Genomic DNA, 15,592 nt, shown 5'->3' on the forward strand with positions numbered 1-15,592 from the left:
GACCCTGCCCACCCTGTGACCATCAACTGCCGTATTGTCAATCTTTAAAAAGACATCACCCCAGGTGGGACTCGAACCCACAATCCCTGGCTTAGGAGGCCAGTGCCTTATCCATTAGGCCACTGGGGCTGAACTCATGTAGTGACCCACCTGAGGGTAATTGACCACTCTGAAATGTGATATCTGCCTCACATTTTCAGAGTGTGAGAAAGTTGAGCACAGATGGAAGCTATTTTCTCCCATCATATCTGCCACAGAACGCACCATGGCAGAGCCATCTACAACAACAGCTTGCATTTATATAGCGCCTGTAACATAATAAAACCTTCCATGATGCTTCACAGGATCATTATCAAATAAAATCTAACACCGAGCCACATGAGGTACCAGGACAGGTGTCCTAAACCTTGATCACTGAAGTAGGTTTCGAGGGAGCATCTTCAAGGAGGAGAGAAAGGTAGCGAGGCGGAGATGTTTATGGAGATACCGTGCCCAGTGCCTATCCCCCGACCCCGATTGCTCTTTGGCTTCATGGGTGATCCCTGGAACTTTGCTCAGATTTGACTTCCCTATTCCTGGATTTCTGTGCCATTTATACTATGCTACTCCACTGGACTGCACTGTAAGACTCAGTCAGCTGCTGTGACTCTGATCTTCTATTCAGTTGCTCTTTGAAAGGAATTTGTGTTGTTTACAGTCCATTCCCCATTGCTACTGTTACCTGCTGAGTCTATGACTGTCCTACTGGTTTATTTTGCTGCTGTGTGGGTCCTGGCCAGAAATTCCCTCTCCTGGGCTAAAGTCCATTTCTGATCCTCGGGTGGCCTCCAACTTAACTTTCGGCCACAGAACAATTCTCCACATTTTCACGGAAATACCTTCAGTATGCCTGTCGGTTACTCTGCCCTACCCACTTGTATCTACCCATGGGCTTATTGTGGATGATTGCATTGACATGTCAGTCTTTGTCTCACAGTCCATCAAGCCAAAATACAGCACCTGCAACAGTCCCTTTGCACTGAAGTATCAATTAGATTTTGTTTAAGTGCCTGTGGTGGGATTTGAACCAAGATCCACCTGACTCACAAGCAAGAGTGCTACCTATTGTGCTATGGCCATTTCGCGGTGAAAAAAGCAAGTTTTTAGGGAGTGTCTTAAAGGAGGAGCGAGAGGTAGCAAGGCGGAGCTGTTTCGGGAGATACTGTGTCCATTACCCATCCCCCGACCATGCCTTCCCTGTGACCATCAGTGAGCACTGGAACTTTGCACAAATTTGAAGTTGATGACATCTTGGTCCGAATGAAGCCTCCCTGCCTTGCTGAACCTGACATCACTTGCCCAACTGCAACTGCCGTATTGTCAATCTTTAAAAAGACATCACCCCAGGTGGGGCTCGAACCCACAATCCCTGGCTTAGAAGGCCAGTGCCTTATCCATTAGGCCACTGGGGCTGAATACATGAAGTGACCCACCTGAGGGCAATTGGCCAGTGAAGTAGGTTTCAAGGAAGTATCTTCAAGGAGGAGAGAAAGGTCGCGAGGCGGAGATGTTTATGGAGATACCGTGCCCAGTGCCTATCCCCCGACCCCGATTGATCTTTGTTTTCATGGGTGAGCCCTGGAACTTTGCTCAAATTTGACTTCACCATTCCTGGATTTCTCTGCCATTCATACTATGCTACTCCACTGGACTGCACTGTAAGACTCAGTCAGCTGCTGTGACTCTGATCTTCTATTCAGTTGCTCTTTGAAAGGAATTTTGTGTAGTTTACAGTCCGTTCTCCATTGCTACTGTTACCTGCTGAGTCTATGACTGTCCTTCTGGTTTATTTTGCTGCTGTGTGGGTCCTGGCTAGAAATTCCCTCTCCTGGGTTAAAGTCCATTTCTGGATCTGAGGGTGGCCTCCAACTTAACTTTCGGCCACAGAACAATTCTCCACATTGTTACGGAAATACCTTCAGTATACCTGTCGGTTACTCTGCCCTACCCAATTGTGTCTATCCATGGGCTTATTGTGGATGATTGTATTGTCATTTTGGGATTGCAGGAAACTTGTCTCACAGTCCATGACACTTTCTGCCATGAATTCAAGCCAAAATACAGCAGCTCCACCTGTACTGAAGTATCAACTAGATTTCTATCTGTCATGGGATTTGAACCCACAACCTTCTGACTCACACACAAAATTGTCACGCACTGAGCCATGGCATCAGATTTTATGGAGTGTCTGAAAGGAGGAGCGAGAGGCAGCAAGGCGGAGCTGTTTCAGGAGATACTGTGTGCACGACCCATCCCCCGACCCTGCCCACCCTGTGACCATCAACTGCCGTATTGTCAATCTTTAAAAAGACATCACCCCAGGTGGGACTCGAACCCACAATCCCTGGCTTAGGAGGCCAGTGCCTTATCCATTAGGCCACTGGGGCTGAACTCATGTAGTGACCCACCTGAGGGTAATTGACCACTCTGAAATGTGATATCTGCCTCACATTTTCAGAGTGTGAGAAAGTTGAGCACAGATGGAAGCTATTTTCTCCCATCATATCTGCCACAGAACGCACCATGGCAGAGCCATCTACAACAACAGCTTGCATTTATATAGCGCCTGTAACATAATAAAACCTTCCATGATGCTTCACAGGATCATTATCAAATAAAATCTTACACCGAGCCACATGAGGTACCAGGACAGGTGTCCTAAACCTTGATCACTGAAGTAGGTTTCGAGGGAGCATCTTCAAGGAGGAGAGAAAGGTAGCGAGGCGGAGATGTTTATGGAGATACCGTGCCCAGTGCCTATCCCCCGACCCCGATTGCTCTTTGGCTTCATGGGTGATCCCTGGAACTTTGCTCAAATTTGACTTCCCTATTCCTGGATTTCTGTGCCATTTATACTATGCTACTCCACTGGACTGCACTGTAAGACTCAGTCAGCTGCTGTGACTCTGATCTTCTATTCAGTTGCTCTTTGAAAGGAATTTGTGTTGTTTACAGTCCATTCCCCATTGCTACTGTTACCTGCTGAGTCTATGACTGTCCTGCTGGTTTATTTTGCTGCTGTGTGGGTCCTGGCCAGAAATTCCCTCTCCTGGGCTAAAGTCCATTTCTGATCCTCGGGTGGCCTCCAACTTAACTTTCGGCCACAGAACAATTCTCCACATTTTCACGGAAATACCTTCAGTATGCCTGTCGGTTACTCTGCCCTACCCACTTGTATCTACCCATGGGCTTATTGTGGATGATTGCATTGACATGTCAGTCTTTGTCTCACAGTCCATCAAGCCAAAATACAGCACCTGCAACAGTCCCTTTGCACTGAAGTATCAATTAGATTTTGTTTAAGTGCCTGTGGTGGGATTTGAACCAAGATCCACCTGACTCACAAGCAAGAGTGCTACCTATTGTGCTATGGCCATTTCGCGGTGAAAAAAGCAAGTTTTTAGGGAGTGTCTTAAAGGAGGAGCGAGAGGTAGCAAGGCGGAGCTGTTTCGGGAGATACTGTGTCCATTACCCATCCCCCGACCATGCCTTCCCTGTGACCATCAGTGAGCACTGGAACTTTGCACAAATTTGAAGTTGATGACATCTTGGTCCGAATGAAGCCTCCCTGCCTTGCTGAACCTGACATCACTTGCCCAACTGCAACTGCCGTATTGTCAATCTTTAAAAAGACATCACCCCAGGTGGGGCTCGAACCCACAATCCCTGGCTTAGAAGGCCAGTGCCTTATCCATTAGGCCACTGGGGCTGAATACATGAAGTGACCCACCTGAGGGCAATTGGCCAGTGAAGTAGGTTTCAAGGAAGTATCTTCAAGGAGGAGAGAAAGGTCGCGAGGCGGAGATGTTTATGGAGATACCGTGCCCAGTGCCTATTCCCCGACCCCGATTGCTCTTTGGCTTCATGGGTGATCCCTGGAACTTTGCTCAAATTTGACTTCCCTATTCCTGGATTTCTGTGCCATTTATACTATGCTACTCCACTGGACTGCACTGTAAGACTCAGTCAGCTGCTGTGACTCTGATCTTCTATTCAGTTGCTCTTTGAAAGGAATTTGTGTTGTTTACAGTCCATTCCCCATTGCTACTGTTACCTGCTGAGTCTATGACTGTCCTGCTGGTTTATTTTGCTGCTGTGTGGGTCCTGGCCAGAAATTCCCTCTCCTGGGCTAAAGTCCATTTCTGATCCTCGGGTGGCCTCCAACTTAACTTTCGGCCACAGAACAATTCTCCACATTTTCACGGAAATACCTTCAGTATGCCTGTCGGTTACTCTGCCCTACCCACTTGTATCTACCCATGGGCTTATTGTGGATGATTGCATTGACATGTCAGTCTTTGTCTCACAGTCCATCAAGCCAAAATACAGCACCTGCAACAGTCCCTTTGCACTGAAGTATCAATTAGATTTTGTTTAAGTGCCTGTGGTGGGATTTGAACCAAGATCCACCTGACTCACAAGCAAGAGTGCTACCTATTGTGCTATGGCCATTTCGCGGTGAAAAAAGCAAGTTTTTAGGGAGTGTCTTAAAGGAGGAGCGAGAGGTAGCAAGGCGGAGCTGTTTCGGGAGATACTGTGTCCATTACCCATCCCCCGACCATGCCTTCCCTGTGACCATCAGTGAGCACTGGAACTTTGCACAAATTTGAAGTTGATGACATCTTGGTCCGAATGAAGCCTCCCTGCCTTGCTGAACCTGACATCACTTGCCCAACTGCAACTGCCGTATTGTCAATCTTTAAAAAGACATCACCCCAGGTGGGGCTCGAACCCACAATCCCTGGCTTAGAAGGCCAGTGCCTTATCCATTAGGCCACTGGGGCTGAATACATGAAGTGACCCACCTGAGGGCAATTGGCCAGTGAAGTAGGTTTCAAGGAAGTATCTTCAAGGAGGAGAGAAAGGTCGCGAGGCGGAGATGTTTATGGAGATACCGTGCCCAGTGCCTATCCCCCGACCCCGATTGATCTTTGTTTTCATGGGTGAGCCCTGGAACTTTGCTCAAATTTGACTTCACCATTCCTGGATTTCTCTGCCATTCATACTATGCTACTCCACTGGACTGCACTGTAAGACTCAGTCAGCTGCTGTGACTCTGATCTTCTATTCAGTTGCTCTTTGAAAGGAATTTTGTGTAGTTTACAGTCCGTTCTCCATTGCTACTGTTACCTGCTGAGTCTATGACTGTCCTTCTGGTTTATTTTGCTGCTGTGTGGGTCCTGGCTAGAAATTCCCTCTCCTGGGTTAAAGTCCATTTCTGGATCTGAGGGTGGCCTCCAACTTAACTTTCGGCCACAGAACAATTCTCCACATTGTTACGGAAATACCTTCAGTATACCTGTCGGTTACTCTGCCCTACCCAATTGTGTCTATCCATGGGCTTATTGTGGATGATTGTATTGTCATTTTGGGATTGCAGGAAACTTGTCTCACAGTCCATGACACTTTCTGCCATGAATTCAAGCCAAAATACAGCAGCTCCACCTGTACTGAAGTATCAACTAGATTTCTATCTGTCATGGGATTTGAACCCACAACCTTCTGACTCACACACAAAATTGTCACGCACTGAGCCATGGCATCAGATTTTATGGAGTGTCTGAAAGGAGGAGCGAGAGGTAGCAAGGCGGAGCTGTTTCAGGAGATACTGTGTGCACGACCCATCCCCCGACCCTGCCCACCCTGTGACCAGCAACTGCCGTATTGTCAATCTTTAAAAAGACATCACCCCAGGTGGGACTCGAACCCACAATCCCTGGCTTAGGAGGCCAGTGCCTTATCCATTAGGCCACTGGGGCTGAACTCATGTAGTGACCCACCTGAGGGTAATTGACCACTCTGAAATGTGATATCTGCCTCACATTTTCAGAGTGTGAGAAAGTTGAGCACAGATGGAAGCTATTTTCTCCCATCATATCTGCCACAGAACGCACCATGGCAGAGCCATCTACAACAACAGCTTGCATTTATATAGCGCCTGTAACATAATAAAACCTTCCATGATGCTTCACAGGATCATTATCAAATAAAATCTAACACCGAGCCACATGAGGTACCAGGACAGGTGTCCTAAACCTTGATCACTGAAGTAGGTTTCGAGGGAGCATCTTCAAGGAGGAGAGAAAGGTAGCGAGGCGGAGATGTTTATGGAGATACCGTGCCCAGTGCCTATCCCCCGACCCCGATTGCTCTTTGGCTTCATGGGTGATCCCTGGAACTTTGCTCAAATTTGACTTCCCTATTCCTGGATTTCTGTGCCATTTATACTATGCTACTCCACTGGACTGCACTGTAAGACTCAGTCAGCTGCTGTGACTCTGATCTTCTATTCAGTTGCTCTTTGAAAGGAATTTGTGTTGTTTACAGTCCATTCCCCATTGCTACTGTTACCTGCTGAGTCTATGACTGTCCTACTGGTTTATTTTGCTGCTGTGTGGGTCCTGGCCAGAAATTCCCTCTCCTGGGCTAAAGTCCATTTCTGATCCTCGGGTGGCCTCCAACTTAACTTTCGGCCACAGAACAATTCTCCACATTTTCACGGAAATACCTTCAGTATGCCTGTCGGTTACTCTGCCCTACCCACTTGTATCTACCCATGGGCTTATTGTGGATGATTGCATTGACATGTCAGTCTTTGTCTCACAGTCCATCAAGCCAAAATACAGCACCTGCAACAGTCCCTTTGCACTGAAGTATCAATTAGATTTTGTTTAAGTGCCTGTGGTGGGATTTGAACCAAGATCCACCTGACTCACAAGCAAGAGTGCTACCTATTGTGCTATGGCCATTTCGCGGTGAAAAAAGCAAGTTTTTAGGGAGTGTCTTAAAGGAGGAGCGAGAGGTAGCAAGGCGGAGCTGTTTCGGGAGATACTGTGTCCATTACCCATCCCCCGACCATGCCTTCCCTGTGACCATCAGTGAGCACTGGAACTTTGCACAAATTTGAAGTTGATGACATCTTGGTCCGAATGAAGCCTCCCTGCCTTGCTGAACCTGACATCACTTGCCCAACTGCAACTGCCGTATTGTCAATCTTTAAAAAGACATCACCCCAGGTGGGGCTCGAACCCACAATCCCTGGCTTAGAAGGCCAGTGCCTTATCCATTAGGCCACTGGGGCTGAATACATGAAGTGACCCACCTGAGGGCAATTGGCCAGTGAAGTAGGTTTCAAGGAAGTATCTTCAAGGAGGAGAGAAAGGTCGCGAGGCGGAGATGTTTATGGAGATACCGTGCCCAGTGCCTATCCCCCGACCCCGATTGATCTTTGTTTTCATGGGTGAGCCCTGGAACTTTGCTCAAATTTGACTTCACCATTCCTGGATTTCTCTGCCATTCATACTATGCTACTCCACTGGACTGCACTGTAAGACTCAGTCAGCTGCTGTGACTCTGATCTTCTATTCAGTTGCTCTTTGAAAGGAATTTTGTGTAGTTTACAGTCCGTTCTCCATTGCTACTGTTACCTGCTGAGTCTATGACTGTCCTTCTGGTTTATTTTGCTGCTGTGTGGGTCCTGGCTAGAAATTCCCTCTCCTGGGTTAAAGTCCATTTCTGGATCTGAGGGTGGCCTCCAACTTAACTTTCGGCCACAGAACAATTCTCCACATTGTTACGGAAATACCTTCAGTATACCTGTCGGTTACTCTGCCCTACCCAATTGTGTCTATCCATGGGCTTATTGTGGATGATTGTATTGTCATTTTGGGATTGCAGGAAACTTGTCTCACAGTCCATGACACTTTCTGCCATGAATTCAAGCCAAAATACAGCAGCTCCACCTGTACTGAAGTATCAACTAGATTTCTATCTGTCATGGGATTTGAACCCACAACCTTCTGACTCACACACAAAATTGTCACGCACTGAGCCATGGCATCAGATTTTATGGAGTGTCTGAAAGGAGGAGCGAGAGGTAGCAAGGCGGAGCTGTTTCAGGAGATACTGTGTGCACGACCCATCCCCCGACCCTGCCCACCCTGTGACCATCAACTGCCGTATTGTCAATCTTTAAAAAGACATCACCCCAGGTGGGACTCGAACCCACAATCCCTGGCTTAGGAGGCCAGTGCCTTATCCATTAGGCCACTGGGGCTGAACTCATGTAGTGACCCACCTGAGGGTAATTGACCACTCTGAAATGTGATATCTGCCTCACATTTTCAGAGTGTGAGAAAGTTGAGCACAGATGGAAGCTATTTTCTCCCATCATATCTGCCACAGAACGCACCATGGCAGAGCCATCTACAACAACAGCTTGCATTTATATAGCGCCTGTAACATAATAAAACCTTCCATGATGCTTCACAGGATCATTATCAAATAAAATCTAACACCGAGCCACATGAGGTACCAGGACAGGTGTCCTAAACCTTGATCACTGAAGTAGGTTTCGAGGGAGCATCTTCAAGGAGGAGAGAAAGGTAGCGAGGCGGAGATGTTTATGGAGATACCGTGCCCAGTGCCTATCCCCCGACCCCGATTGCTCTTTGGCTTCATGGGTGATCCCTGGAACTTTGCTCAAATTTGACTTCCCTATTCCTGGATTTCTGTGCCATTTATACTATGCTACTCCACTGGACTGCACTGTAAGACTCAGTCAGCTGCTGTGACTCTGATCTTCTATTCAGTTGCTCTTTGAAAGGAATTTGTGTTGTTTACAGTCCATTCCCCATTGCTACTGTTACCTGCTGAGTCTATGACTGTCCTACTGGTTTATTTTGCTGCTGTGTGGGTCCTGGCCAGAAATTCCCTCTCCTGGGCTAAAGTCCATTTCTGATCCTCGGGTGGCCTCCAACTTAACTTTCGGCCACAGAACAATTCTCCACATTTTCACGGAAATACCTTCAGTATGCCTGTCGGTTACTCTGCCCTACCCACTTGTATCTACCCATGGGCTTATTGTGGATGATTGCATTGACATGTCAGTCTTTGTCTCACAGTCCATCAAGCCAAAATACAGCACCTGCAACAGTCCCTTTGCACTGAAGTATCAATTAGATTTTGTTTAAGTGCCTGTGGTGGGATTTGAACCAAGATCCACCTGACTCACAAGCAAGAGTGCTACCTATTGTGCTATGGCCATTTCGCGGTGAAAAAAGCAAGTTTTTAGGGAGTGTCTTAAAGGAGGAGCGAGAGGTAGCAAGGCGGAGCTGTTTCGGGAGATACTGTGTCCATTACCCATCCCCCGACCATGCCTTCCCTGTGACCATCAGTGAGCACTGGAACTTTGCACAAATTTGAAGTTGATGACATCTTGGTCCGAATGAAGCCTCCCTGCCTTGCTGAACCTGACATCACTTGCCCAACTGCAACTGCCGTATTGTCAATCTTTAAAAAGACATCACCCCAGGTGGGGCTCGAACCCACAATCCCTGGCTTAGAAGGCCAGTGCCTTATCCATTAGGCCACTGGGGCTGAATACATGAAGTGACCCACCTGAGGGCAATTGGCCAGTGAAGTAGGTTTCAAGGAAGTATCTTCAAGGAGGAGAGAAAGGTCGCGAGGCGGAGATGTTTATGGAGATACCGTGCCCAGTGCCTATCCCCCGACCCCGATTGATCTTTGTTTTCATGGGTGAGCCCTGGAACTTTGCTCAAATTTGACTTCACCATTCCTGGATTTCTCTGCCATTCATACTATGCTACTCCACTGGACTGCACTGTAAGACTCAGTCAGCTGCTGTGACTCTGATCTTCTATTCAGTTGCTCTTTGAAAGGAATTTTGTGTAGTTTACAGTCCGTTCTCCATTGCTACTGTTACCTGCTGAGTCTATGACTGTCCTTCTGGTTTATTTTGCTGCTGTGTGGGTCCTGGCTAGAAATTCCCTCTCCTGGGTTAAAGTCCATTTCTGGATCTGAGGGTGGCCTCCAACTTAACTTTCGGCCACAGAACAATTCTCCACATTGTTACGGAAATACCTTCAGTATACCTGTCGGTTACTCTGCCCTACCCAATTGTGTCTATCCATGGGCTTATTGTGGATGATTGTATTGTCATTTTGGGATTGCAGGAAACTTGTCTCACAGTCCATGACACTTTCTGCCATGAATTCAAGCCAAAATACAGCAGCTCCACCTGTACTGAAGTATCAACTAGATTTCTATCTGTCATGGGATTTGAACCCACAACCTTCTGACTCACACACAAAATTGTCACGCACTGAGCCATGGCATCAGATTTTATGGAGTGTCTGAAAGGAGGAGCGAGAGGTAGCAAGGCGGAGCTGTTTCAGGAGATACTGTGTGCACGACCCATCCCCCGACCCTGCCCACCCTGTGACCATCAACTGCCGTATTGTCAATCTTTAAAAAGACATCACCCCAGGTGGGACTCGAACCCACAATCCCTGGCTTAGGAGGCCAGTGCCTTATCCATTAGGCCACTGGGGCTGAACTCATGTAGTGACCCACCTGAGGGTAATTGACCACTCTGAAATGTGATATCTGCCTCACATTTTCAGAGTGTGAGAAAGTTGAGCACAGATGGAAGCTATTTTCTCCCATCATATCTGCCACTGCACGCACCATGGCAGAGCCATCTACAACAACAGCTTGCATTTATATAGCGCCTGTAACATAATAAAACCTTCCATGATGCTTCACAGGATCATTATCAAATAAAATCTTACACCGAGCCACATGAGGTACCAGGACAGGTGTCCTAAACCTTGATCACTGAAGTAGGTTTCGAGGGAGCATCTTCAAGGAGGAGAGAAAGGTAGCGAGGCGGAGATGTTTATGGAGATACCGTGCCCAGTGCCTATCCCCCGACCCCGATTGCTCTTTGGCTTCATGGGTGATCCCTGGAACTTTGCTCAAATTTGACTTCCCTATTCCTGGATTTCTGTGCCATTTATACTATGCTACTCCACTGGACTGCACTGTAAGACTCAGTCAGCTGCTGTGACTCTGATCTTCTATTCAGTTGCTCTTTGAAAGGAATTTGTGTTGTTTACAGTCCATTCCCCATTGCTACTGTTACCTGCTGAGTCTATGACTGTCCTGCTGGTTTATTTTGCTGCTGTGTGGGTCCTGGCCAGAAATTCCCTCTCCTGGGCTAAAGTCCATTTCTGATCCTCGGGTGGCCTCCAACTTAACTTTCGGCCACAGAACAATTCTCCACATTTTCACGGAAATACCTTCAGTATGCCTGTCGGTTACTCTGCCCTACCCACTTGTATCTACCCATGGGCTTATTGTGGATGATTGCATTGACATGTCAGTCTTTGTCTCACAGTCCATCAAGCCAAAATACAGCACCTGCAACAGTCCCTTTGCACTGAAGTATCAATTAGATTTTGTTTAAGTGCCTGTGGTGGGATTTGAACCAAGATCCACCTGACTCACAAGCAAGAGTGCTACCTATTGTGCTATGGCCATTTCGCGGTGAAAAAAGCAAGTTTTTAGGGAGTGTCTTAAAGGAGGAGCGAGAGGTAGCAAGGCGGAGCTGTTTCGGGAGATACTGTGTCCATTACCCATCCCCCGACCATGCCTTCCCTGTGACCATCAGTGAGCACTGGAACTTTGCACAAATTTGAAGTTGATGACATCTTGGTCCGAATGAAGCCTCCCTGCCTTGCTGAACCTGACATCACTTGCCCAACTGCAACTGCCGTATTGTCAATCTTTAAAAAGACATCACCCCAGGTGGGGCTCGAACCCACAATCCCTGGCTTAGAAGGCCAGTGCCTTATCCATTAGGCCACTGGGGCTGAATACATGAAGTGACCCACCTGAGGGCAATTGGCCAGTGAAGTAGGTTTCAAGGAAGTATCTTCAAGGAGGAGAGAAAGGTCGCGAGGCGGAGATGTTTATGGAGATACCGTGCCCAGTGCCTATCCCCCGACCCCGATTGATCTTTGTTTTCATGGGTGAGCCCTGGAACTTTGCTCAAATTTGACTTCACCATTCCTGGATTTCTCTGCCATTCATACTATGCTACTCCACTGGACTGCACTGTAAGACTCAGTCAGCTGCTGTGACTCTGATCTTCTATTCAGTTGCTCTTTGAAAGGAATTTTGTGTAGTTTACAGTCCGTTCTCCATTGCTACTGTTACCTGCTGAGTCTATGACTGTCCTTCTGGTTTATTTTGCTGCTGTGTGGGTCCTGGCTAGAAATTCCCTCTCCTGGGTTAAAGTCCATTTCTGGATCTGAGGGTGGCCTCCAACTTAACTTTCGGCCACAGAACAATTCTCCACATTGTTACGGAAATACCTTCAGTATACCTGTCGGTTACTCTGCCCTACCCAATTGTGTCTATCCATGGGCTTATTGTGGATGATTGTATTGTCATTTTGGGATTGCAGGAAACTTGTCTCACAGTCCATGACACTTTCTGCCATGAATTCAAGCCAAAATACAGCAGCTCCACCTGTACTGAAGTATCAACTAGATTTCTATCTGTCATGGGATTTGAACCCACAACCTTCTGACTCACACACAAAATTGTCACGCACTGAGCCATGGCATCAGATTTTATGGAGTGTCTGAAAGGAGGAGCGAGAGGTAGCAAGGCGGAGCTGTTTCAGGAGATACTGTGTGCACGACCCATCCCCCGACCCTGCCCACCCTGTGACCATCAACTGCCGTATTGTCAATCTTTAAAAAGACATCACCCCAGGTGGGACTCGAACCCACAATCCCTGGCTTAGGAGGCCAGTGCCTTATCCATTAGGCCACTGGGGCTGAACTCATGTAGTGACCCACCTGAGGGTAATTGACCACTCTGAAATGTGATATCTGCCTCACATTTTCAGAGTGTGAGAAAGTTGAGCACAGATGGAAGCTATTTTCTCCCATCATATCTGCCACTGCACGCACCATGGCAGAGCCATCTACAACAACAGCTTGCATTTATATAGCGCCTGTAACATAATAAAACCTTCCATGATGCTTCACAGGATCATTATCAAATAAAATCTTACACCGAGCCACATGAGGTACCAGGACAGGTGTCCTAAACCTTGATCACTGAAGTAGGTTTCGAGGGAGCATCTTCAAGGAGGAGAGAAAGGTAGCGAGGCGGAGATGTTTATGGAGATACCGTGCCCAGTGCCTATCCCCCGACCCCGATTGCTCTTTGGCTTCATGGGTGATCCCTGGAACTTTGCTCAAATTTGACTTCCCTATTCCTGGATTTCTGTGCCATTTATACTATGCTACTCCACTGGACTGCACTGTAAGACTCAGTCAGCTGCTGTGACTCTGATCTTCTATTCAGTTGCTCTTTGAAAGGAATTTGTGTTGTTTACAGTCCATTCCCCATTGCTACTGTTACCTGCTGAGTCTATGACTGTCCTGCTGGTTTATTTTGCTGCTGTGTGGGTCCTGGCCAGAAATTCCCTCTCCTGGGCTAAAGTCCATTTCTGATCCTCGGGTGGCCTCCAACTTAACTTTCGGCCACAGAACAATTCTCCACATTTTCACGGAAATACCTTCAGTATGCCTGTCGGTTACTCTGCCCTACCCACTTGTATCTACCCATGGGCTTATTGTGGATGATTGCATTGACATGTCAGTCTTTGTCTCACAGTCCATCAAGCCAAAATACAGCACCTGCAACAGTCCCTTTGCACTGAAGTATCAATTAGATTTTGTTTAAGTGCCTGTGGTGGGATTTGAACCAAGATCCACCTGACTCACAAGCAAGAGTGCTACCTATTGTGCTATGGCCATTTCGCGGTGAAAAAAGCAAGTTTTTAGGGAGTGTCTTAAAGGAGGAGCGAGAGGTAGCAAGGCGGAGCTGTTTCGGGAGATACTGTGTCCATTACCCATCCCCCGACCATGCCTTCCCTGTGACCATCAGTGAGCACTGGAACTTTGCACAAATTTGAAGTTGATGACATCTTGGTCCGAATGAAGCCTCCCTGCCTTGCTGAACCTGACATCACTTGCCCAACTGCAACTGCCGTATTGTCAATCTTTAAAAAGACATCACCCCAGGTGGGGCTCGAACCCACAATCCCTGGCTTAGAAGGCCAGTGCCTTATCCATTAGGCCACTGGGGCTGAATACATGAAGTGACCCACCTGAGGGCAATTGGCCAGTGAAGTAGGTTTCAAGGAAGTATCTTCAAGGAGGAGAGAAAGGTCGCGAGGCGGAGATGTTTATGGAGATACCGTGCCCAGTGCCTATCCCCCGACCCCGATTGCTCTTTGTTTTCATGGGTGAGCCCTGGAACTTTGCTCAAATTTGACTTCACCATTCCTGGATTTCTCTGCCATTCATACTATGCTACTCCACTGGACTGCACTGTAAGACTCAGTCAGCTGCTGTGACTCTGATCTTCTATTCAGTTGCTCTTTGAAAGGAATTTTGTGTAGTTTACAGTCCGTTCTCCATTGCTACTGTTACCTGCTGAGTCTATGACTGTCCTTCTGGTTTATTTTGCTGCTGTGTGGGTCCTGGCTAGAAATTCCCTCTCCTGGGTTAAAGTCCATTTCTGGATCTGAGGGTGGCCTCCAACTTAACTTTCGGCCACAGAACAATTCTCCACATTGTTACGGAAATACCTTCAGTATACCTGTCGGTTACTCTGCCCTACCCAATTGTGTCTATCCATGGGCTTATTGTGGATGATTGTATTGTCATTTTGGGATTGCAGGAAACTTGTCTCACAGTCCATGACACTTTCTGCCATGAATTCAAGCCAAAATACAGCAGCTCCACCTGTACTGAAGTATCAACTAGATTTCTATCTGTCATGGGATTTGAACCCACAACCTTCTGACTCACACACAAAATTGTCACGCACTGAGCCATGGCATCAGATTTTATGGAGTGTCTGAAAGGAGGAGCGAGAGGTAGCAAGGCGGAGCTGTTTCAGGAGATACTGTGTGCACGACCCATCCCCCGACCCTGCCCACCCTGTGACCATCAACTGCCGTATTGTCAATCTTTAAAAAGACATCACCCCAGGTGGGACTCGAACCCACAATCCCTGGCTTAGGAGGCCAGTGCCTTATCCATTAGGCCACTGGGGCTGAACTCATGTAGTGACCCACCTGAGGGTAATTGACCACTCTGAAATGTGATATCTGCCTCACATTTTCAGAGTGTGAGAAAGTTGAGCACAGATGGAAGCTATTTTCTCCCATCATATCTGCCACTGCACGCACCATGGCAGAGCCATCTACAACAACAGCTTGCATTTATATAGCGCCTGTAACATAATAAAACCTTCCATGATGCTTCACAGGATCATTATCAAATAAAATCTTACACCGAGCCACATGAGGTACCAGGACAGGTGTCCTAAACCTTGATCACTGAAGTAGGTTTCGAGGGAGCATCTTCAAGGAGGAGAGAAAGGTAGCGAGGCGGAGATGTTTATGGAGATACCGTGCCCAGTGCCTATCCCCCGACCCCGATTGCTCTTTGGCTTCATGGGTGATCCCTGGAACTTTGCTCAAATTTGACTTCCCTATTCCTGGATTTCTGTGCCATTTATACTATGCTACTCCACTGGACTGCACTGTAAGACTCAGTCAGCTGCTGTGACTCTGATCTTCTATTCAGTTGCTCTTTGAAAGGAATTTGTGTTGTTTACAGTCCATTCCCCATTGCTACTGTTACCTGCTGAGTCTATG

At 47.4% G+C, this 15,592-nt stretch overlaps 14 non-coding genes across 14 annotated transcripts; all 14 read right to left on the bottom strand.

The window, feature by feature from the left end:
* Positions 1 to 56: 56 nt before the first annotated feature.
* On the bottom strand, positions 57 to 129 carry trnar-ccu (transfer RNA arginine (anticodon CCU)). Its single transcript has one exon. It is a non-coding gene; the product is annotated as a tRNA-Arg (tRNA).
* Positions 130 to 1,378: 1,249 nt separating this feature from the next.
* Positions 1,379 to 1,451, bottom strand: trnar-ucu (transfer RNA arginine (anticodon UCU)). The gene has a single exon. It is a non-coding gene; the product is annotated as a tRNA-Arg (tRNA).
* Positions 1,452 to 2,353: 902 nt separating this feature from the next.
* Positions 2,354 to 2,426, bottom strand: trnar-ccu (transfer RNA arginine (anticodon CCU)). The gene has a single exon. It is a non-coding gene; the product is annotated as a tRNA-Arg (tRNA).
* A 1,249-nt stretch (positions 2,427 to 3,675) lies between these two features.
* Positions 3,676 to 3,748, bottom strand: trnar-ucu (transfer RNA arginine (anticodon UCU)). The gene has a single exon. It is a non-coding gene; the product is annotated as a tRNA-Arg (tRNA).
* Positions 3,749 to 4,750: 1,002 nt separating this feature from the next.
* On the bottom strand, positions 4,751 to 4,823 carry trnar-ucu (transfer RNA arginine (anticodon UCU)). Its single transcript has one exon. It is a non-coding gene; the product is annotated as a tRNA-Arg (tRNA).
* Positions 4,824 to 5,725: 902 nt separating this feature from the next.
* trnar-ccu (transfer RNA arginine (anticodon CCU)) lies at positions 5,726 to 5,798 on the bottom strand. Its single transcript has one exon. It is a non-coding gene; the product is annotated as a tRNA-Arg (tRNA).
* A 1,249-nt stretch (positions 5,799 to 7,047) lies between these two features.
* Positions 7,048 to 7,120, bottom strand: trnar-ucu (transfer RNA arginine (anticodon UCU)). Its single transcript has one exon. It is a non-coding gene; the product is annotated as a tRNA-Arg (tRNA).
* A 902-nt stretch (positions 7,121 to 8,022) lies between these two features.
* On the bottom strand, positions 8,023 to 8,095 carry trnar-ccu (transfer RNA arginine (anticodon CCU)). Its single transcript has one exon. It is a non-coding gene; the product is annotated as a tRNA-Arg (tRNA).
* A 1,249-nt stretch (positions 8,096 to 9,344) lies between these two features.
* trnar-ucu (transfer RNA arginine (anticodon UCU)) lies at positions 9,345 to 9,417 on the bottom strand. Its single transcript has one exon. It is a non-coding gene; the product is annotated as a tRNA-Arg (tRNA).
* A 902-nt stretch (positions 9,418 to 10,319) lies between these two features.
* On the bottom strand, positions 10,320 to 10,392 carry trnar-ccu (transfer RNA arginine (anticodon CCU)). Its single transcript has one exon. It is a non-coding gene; the product is annotated as a tRNA-Arg (tRNA).
* A 1,249-nt stretch (positions 10,393 to 11,641) lies between these two features.
* trnar-ucu (transfer RNA arginine (anticodon UCU)) lies at positions 11,642 to 11,714 on the bottom strand. Its single transcript has one exon. It is a non-coding gene; the product is annotated as a tRNA-Arg (tRNA).
* A 902-nt stretch (positions 11,715 to 12,616) lies between these two features.
* Positions 12,617 to 12,689, bottom strand: trnar-ccu (transfer RNA arginine (anticodon CCU)). Its single transcript has one exon. It is a non-coding gene; the product is annotated as a tRNA-Arg (tRNA).
* Positions 12,690 to 13,938: 1,249 nt separating this feature from the next.
* trnar-ucu (transfer RNA arginine (anticodon UCU)) lies at positions 13,939 to 14,011 on the bottom strand. Its single transcript has one exon. It is a non-coding gene; the product is annotated as a tRNA-Arg (tRNA).
* Positions 14,012 to 14,913: 902 nt separating this feature from the next.
* On the bottom strand, positions 14,914 to 14,986 carry trnar-ccu (transfer RNA arginine (anticodon CCU)). The gene has a single exon. It is a non-coding gene; the product is annotated as a tRNA-Arg (tRNA).
* Positions 14,987 to 15,592: the final 606 nt, after the last annotated feature.

This window comes from Pristiophorus japonicus, chromosome 19 (genome assembly GCF_044704955.1).
Source record: "Pristiophorus japonicus isolate sPriJap1 chromosome 19, sPriJap1.hap1, whole genome shotgun sequence".
Classification (NCBI taxonomy): Eukaryota; Metazoa; Chordata; class Chondrichthyes; family Pristiophoridae; genus Pristiophorus; species Pristiophorus japonicus.